Consider the following 6,320-nt stretch of genomic DNA (forward strand, 5'->3'; position numbering starts at 1 on the left):
TGGGGTAGTAAGGAAAAGACTGCACAGCGAGGGTTCTAGGATCCAGACCTAAGCCCACCTCTCTTTCCCCGGCTGAACAATAACACCGTGATGAACGCAAATGCCTAAGGACCATGGGGAGGACTGTTCACCCCTAGTACACAGGGCTCGGTGCCGGGCAGCAGGGAAAGGCCTGTAGGGAGGCACTGAGCTGAAAGGCAAACTTTCCTTCAAACCACTGGCTCCTCAGGCCCTGGGCACAAGAAAGGTAACACCTGGGCCTGCCCTGTTCCACATGGTGAGGCAGAGAGCAGCATGGGCCAGAGGGAGTGATATGGACAAATGAAGCTTATTGGCAGAGAGATGCTACCAGCTGCGGCAGGGTGGAAGCCAGGGCATTCCAGGCCGGGGCACTGGGATTTACACAGTTATTTGGGGGGGCACTGGGAAGGTTGAAGGGGAGTAGAGCAGTCACTTGGGGGAGTAATAGACAATGAACTCCCAAAAAACAAGCCGGCATCAGATATAAAGATCCTTAAATGCCAGGCCAAGGAGCAAGGGTTTGTCCTTTGGTGGTTTATGGGCACAGGAAGGCTGTGTATAAAGCTTTCAAATGCAGCTAATTGAATGAAAAGAGCACAGTCTTGAGTGCCAAGAAAACTGGGTCCAAGCTCAGCTTGATGGTGTGCAGTCCCCAAGCTGGAGGGGCACCCAGGATAGTATGCCCGGGCCACCCACAGGAGTGGGAAACAATCGGCTATTTCCAGTGCTCGAGGAATCCTGCTGTGCCTCAGGCAGCAGTCTTCCCATGCCGTTGTCTTTGTGTTGACTGGAGTTTTACCTAGGAAGTGCAGTCCTGGTCACCTCCTGCTGGCCAGTGGCTCTAATGGGTGTTGATAGTAAGTGATGGGGGTAGGACATCTTTAGAAATGCAGTATCTTGGTAATAAGCAACATCTTCCAAACCATGGGGTTTCCTGTGGTTGGTGGAGGGCAGAATGATAACGGAGCCTGAGACCTTAGGAGACTTGGAGCCACACAGTGGGCTCAGCCCACTAGGAACCGCACGGAGACAGGACAGAATAGCTCAGAAGGCGCTGAGTCTGATTGCCAACATCCTGTGTCATGACTGGCCTAGAGTAATCAGGGAGGGCTGGGGGTGGGAAGAGGCAGAACCCACTGTACAAGTCCAGGCTCTGCAGCAGGAAAAAGCTCACAGAGCATTCCTGTCCCTGCAAACAGCTCCTTTCATAATCACTACAAGAACAGGGACTTTGGAATAAGCCTGAGCTGATTTCCAGTATCCAGCCCCTCACTCTTGTCCTTGAGCAAGTTCCTGCCTCCTCATCTGTGAAATGTGGACCTCAATGGGGCATTTTGAAAAATGACATTAAATTAGTTAATGTGAATCAAGTGCAGGGCATGAGCAGCAAACCCTCAATGCAGGTCAGGTTTCTCCATGCCCTGTCTCTTTTGCTCCCAAGACTGGACACCTGTCATCACTCAGGGGCACCTTCCTCATAGGGTATTGGTGGAGAACCATCCCCCTGGCGAGGGCAGGGTCTAGGGATTGTCTCTAGGTGTTGGGTGACATGGACGCTAAGCAGAAATGCCACTGAGGAGCTGTGCAGCTGAGCCTGAAGACCGATCTCTAAGCCTGGCTGCCCTCACTTAGGGCAGGCCTTGAGCAGCTCAAGGGCGTTCTGGAGTCCTGTCTTCCCTGGGATGTGAAAGTAGAGTGTGGAACAAGAAGATCCCTAAGATCCCTTCCAGCTCTAGGCAGATTTTCATCTGGGATCATGGGTAGAGCTGAAGTCTGGATAAAAATACTCCATGCCCACTGGCATTGTCAGGAACAGCAGTAACTCAGTAGCAAACATCCAGGGAAGACCAGTGGCTCAGCTTGGCTCAAGCAATAGACCAGCAGCCTAGCTAGAGCTTTAACAGAAGCAGGAAATGAGACAGCCACAAGGGGCTTGATAAGCTCCCCGCACATCCACACAGGAGAGATCAGAGAAGGCCCAAGCTAGCCACACAGCCCTAGCTGATAGAACCTGTGGGCACATGAAGAGGAAATGCCAGAGGGCCCAGCAGAAAGTAAAAGCCAGGGAAGATTTCAAAACTCCTGAAATGTTTTAATATGCAGCCCCCGCGCGCGCACACACACACACAACTTATCAGCGGAAGATAGATGCCTTGCTGGCTCAAGATACATCTGCCTAAATCATTGGCTGACCATTAGGCACAAGGGCGGCCCCTATGAAGCTAGGCTTAAAAAATAAGAAGTTTTAAAAAGAAAAACTGAGCAGAGGCTGGGTGTGGTGGCTTAATCCCTGCACTTGAGGAGGCTGAGGCGGGCGGATCACTTGAGGTCAGGAGTTCAAGACCAGCCTGGCCAACATGGTGAAACCCTGTCTCTACTAAAAATAAATTAGCTGGGTGTGGTGGTGTGCGCCTGTAATCCCAGCTATTTGGGAGGCTGCGGCAGGAAAATCGCTTGAACCCAGGAGGTAGAGTTTGCAGCGAGCCAAGATCATGCCAGTGCACTCCAGCCTGGGTGACAGAATGAGATTCCGTCTCAAAAAACAAACAGATAAACAAAAACAACTGGGCAGAAACTTAAAAACACACACACACGCATTTACAGAATTAAAGGGTCAGGTAGGACAACCTTGGGCCCTTATTTAAAAAAAAAAAAAAAGAATTGGCCAGGCATGGTGGCTCACATGTATAATCCCCAGCAATTTGGGAGGCCAGGGTGGGCGGTTCGCTTGAGTCCAAGAGTTTAAGACCAGCCTGGACAGCATGACAAAACTCCATCTCTACAAAAAATGCAAAAAAAAATTAGCCAGGTGTGGTGGCACACGCTTGTCATCCCAGCTACTTGGGAGGCTGAGGTGGAAGGATGACCTGAGCCCAGGGAGGTAGAGGCTGCAGTGAACCGTGATCACGCCACTGCACTCCAGCCTGGGTGACAGAGCAAGACCCTGTCTCAAAACAAAACAAACAAAAGCACATTCTGAATAAAATTCTGACACATGGATGAAGTGTGAAGACATTATGCTAAGTGAAATAAGCCAGACACAAAAACAGATAGTTTGATTCCACTTATATGAGGTATCCGAAATTATCAAATTCACAGAGACAGAAAGTAAAACAGTAGTTACCAGGGGTTGTGGGGAGAGGAACTTGGGAATTACTGTTTTCGTTTTTAGAGACAGGGTCTCGCTCTATTGCCCAGGCTGGAGTACAGTGGTATGATCATAGCTCACTACAGCCTCCAACTCCTGGGCTCAAGCAGTCCTCCCACCTCAGCCTCCTGAATAGCTGGGACTACAGGTGCAAGCCACCACACTCAGCTAATTAAAAAAAAAAATTTTTTTTTTTTTTTTTTTTGCAGAGACAGGGTCTCACTGTGTTGCCCAAGCTGATCTTGAACTCCTGGGCTCAAGCGATCTTCCTGCCTCAGCCTCCCAAAGCACTGGAATTATAGGCATGAGACACTGTAGCAGCAGGGAGTTATTGTTGAATGAGTAGAGTTTCAGTATGGGATGATGAAATGTTCTGGAGGCGGATGGTGGTGATGGTTGCACAACAATGTGAATGTCCTTAATGTCACTGAACTATACACTTAGAAACTGTTAAAATGGTAAATCATATATTTATCCCAGTTTTTGAAAAGGAAATTCTGAAAAGTTGACCAGAGGAACTACACAGATTTGGGAAGACAGAAGAATCAGTGAATGTGAAGTCATAGAGCAATAGAATTATCCAATGTGAAGAACAGAGAGGAAAAAAGAGTGAAAAATGAATAGAGCCTCACACTCCTGTGCAGCAACAGTGCGTTTACCAACATATGTGTACTGGGGGTGCCGAGAGAGAAATGGAAAAAATATCTGAAGAAATAGTGGCTGAAAAATTCCCAAATTTGATGGAAAACATGAATCTGCAGATCCAAGAAGCTCAATAAACCCCAAGTAGGATAAACGAAGATACCTACACCTAGATACCTCATGGCCAAACTGTTGAAAGATAAAGAAAAATCTTAAAGGAAGCTAGAGAAGAACAAGTTATCACTTACAGAAGAATAACAAAATAAATCACAGCTGACTTCTAATCAGAAACAATGGACCTTAGGAGGCAGTGGGGCAGTATTGTCAGAGTGCCACAAGAAGAAGAAAAATGCTGTCAAACAAGAATCCTATATCCAGCAACACTGTCCTTAAAACAAGTACAGGTGAAATAAAGACACTCCACAAAAAAAGAGAATTCATTGTTAGCAGACCAGCTTTATAAGAAATACTAAAAGCAATAATTGAGGCTGAAAAGAAATAATTCCAGATAATAATTCAAATCTACTCAAAGAAATGAAAAGGCACTGGGAAAAGGTAAACAGTACCTAGGTAAATATAAAAAACTGTGTTCTCTTTAACTTCATTAAAAGACATAAAGTTGCATTAAACAATAAGTATACCACTGTATTTTGGGGTTTATAGCATATAGAACCGTAATATGTATGACAGTCACACAAAGAAGGGGGTAAAAATGGAACAACATGAAAACCAAGTCTCTATGTGTTGCCAGTATTAAGGTAATATTAATCTCAAATATGTTGTTATGTAACCTCTAGAACAACCACTAAGTAAGTAACTTTATTTATTTATTTAGAGATGGAGTCTTGCTCTGTCAAACAGACTGGAGTGCAATGATGCAATCTCGGCTCACTGCAACCTCCGCGTCCCGGGTTCAAGCAATTCTCCTGCCTCAGCCTCCCAAGTAGCTGGGATTATAGGCGCCCACCACTATGCCCGGCTAATTTTTGTATTTTTAGTAGAGACAGGGTCTCACCATGTTGGCCAGGCTGCTCTCGAACTCCTGACCTCAGGTGATCCACCTGCCTCGGCCTCCCAAAGTGCTGGGATTAGAGGCATGAGCCACCGCACCCAGCCGAAAATAACTTTAAAATGCATAGTAAGGCTGGTAGCAGTGGCTCACACCTCTAATCCCAGCACTTTGGGAGGCTGAGGTGGGAGGATCACATGAGTCCAGGAGTTTGAGACCAGGCTGGGCAATATAGTGAGACCCTATCTCTACAAAAAAATCTTTAAAAATTGGCTAGGCATGGTGGCACATGCCTGTAGTTCCAGCTACTTGAGAGGCTGAGGTGCGAGGAGCACTGGCCCAGGAGGTTGGGGTTGCGGTGAGCTGAGATCGCGCCACTGCACTCTAGCCTGGGCAACAGAGCAAGACCCTGTCTCAACAACAAAAGGCAAAAGGCTTAAACCCATTTTTTCAAAGATGATTTATGAATGGTCAAGAAGCATATAAAAACATGCTCAGCATCGTTAATTGTTGGGGAAATGCACATTAAAACCACAACGACCCAACACTTCATACCCATTAGGATGTCTGCTATAAAAAACAAACAGAAAATAACATGTTGCAGACGATGTGGAAAAATTAGAACCCTTGTGCACTGTTGGCAGGAATAGAAAATGGTGTAGCCGCTATGCAAAAATGGTTCCTCAAAAAATTAAAAGTAGGGCCGGGCGTGGTGGCTCACACCTGTAATCCCAACACTTTGAGAGACTAAGGTGCCCAGGAGTTCGAGACCAGCTTGGGCAACACAGTGAGACCTTCATCTGTATAAAAAATTAAAAAATAAAAAATTAGCCGGGTGATGGCACATGGCTGTAGTCCCAGCTACTTGGGCGGCTGAGGTGAGAGGACTGCTTGAGCCTGGGCAACACAGCGAGACTCTGCCTCAAAAAAAACAAAAACGAAATAAAAATGAAAAATAGGAGGCTGAGGTGGGAGGACTGCTTAAGCCCAGGAGTTTGAAGTTGCAGTGAGCTATGATCAAGCCACTACGCTCTAGCCTGGGCAAGAGTGAGACCCTGTCTCAAAAAAAAAAAAAAAAAACCACTACATATGATCAAGCAATCTCACTTCTGGGCAGATATCCAAAAGAATTGAAAGGAGGGCCTTGAATATATATTTGCACACCCATGTTCACAGCAGCATTATTCACGATAGCCAAGAGGTGAAAGCCACCCAAATGTCCATCAAAGAATAAATTGATAAACAAAATGTGGTCTATACTTACAATGGAATATTACACGGCCTTAAAAAGGAAAGCAATCCAATCACATGCTAGAACAGGAATAAACCTTGAGGACATTCTGTTAAGTGGAATAAGCCACTTGCAAAAAGACAAATACTGTAGGATTCCACTTATATGAGGTATTTAAAGTAGTCGAATTCTGCTGGGCGCAGTGGCTCATGCCTGTAATCCCAGCACTCTGGGAGGCCAAGGTGGGTGGATCACTTGAGGTCAGGAGT

Source organism: Pongo abelii, chromosome 19, assembly GCF_028885655.2.
Source record: "Pongo abelii isolate AG06213 chromosome 19, NHGRI_mPonAbe1-v2.0_pri, whole genome shotgun sequence".
Taxonomy (NCBI): Eukaryota; Metazoa; Chordata; class Mammalia; order Primates; family Hominidae; genus Pongo; species Pongo abelii.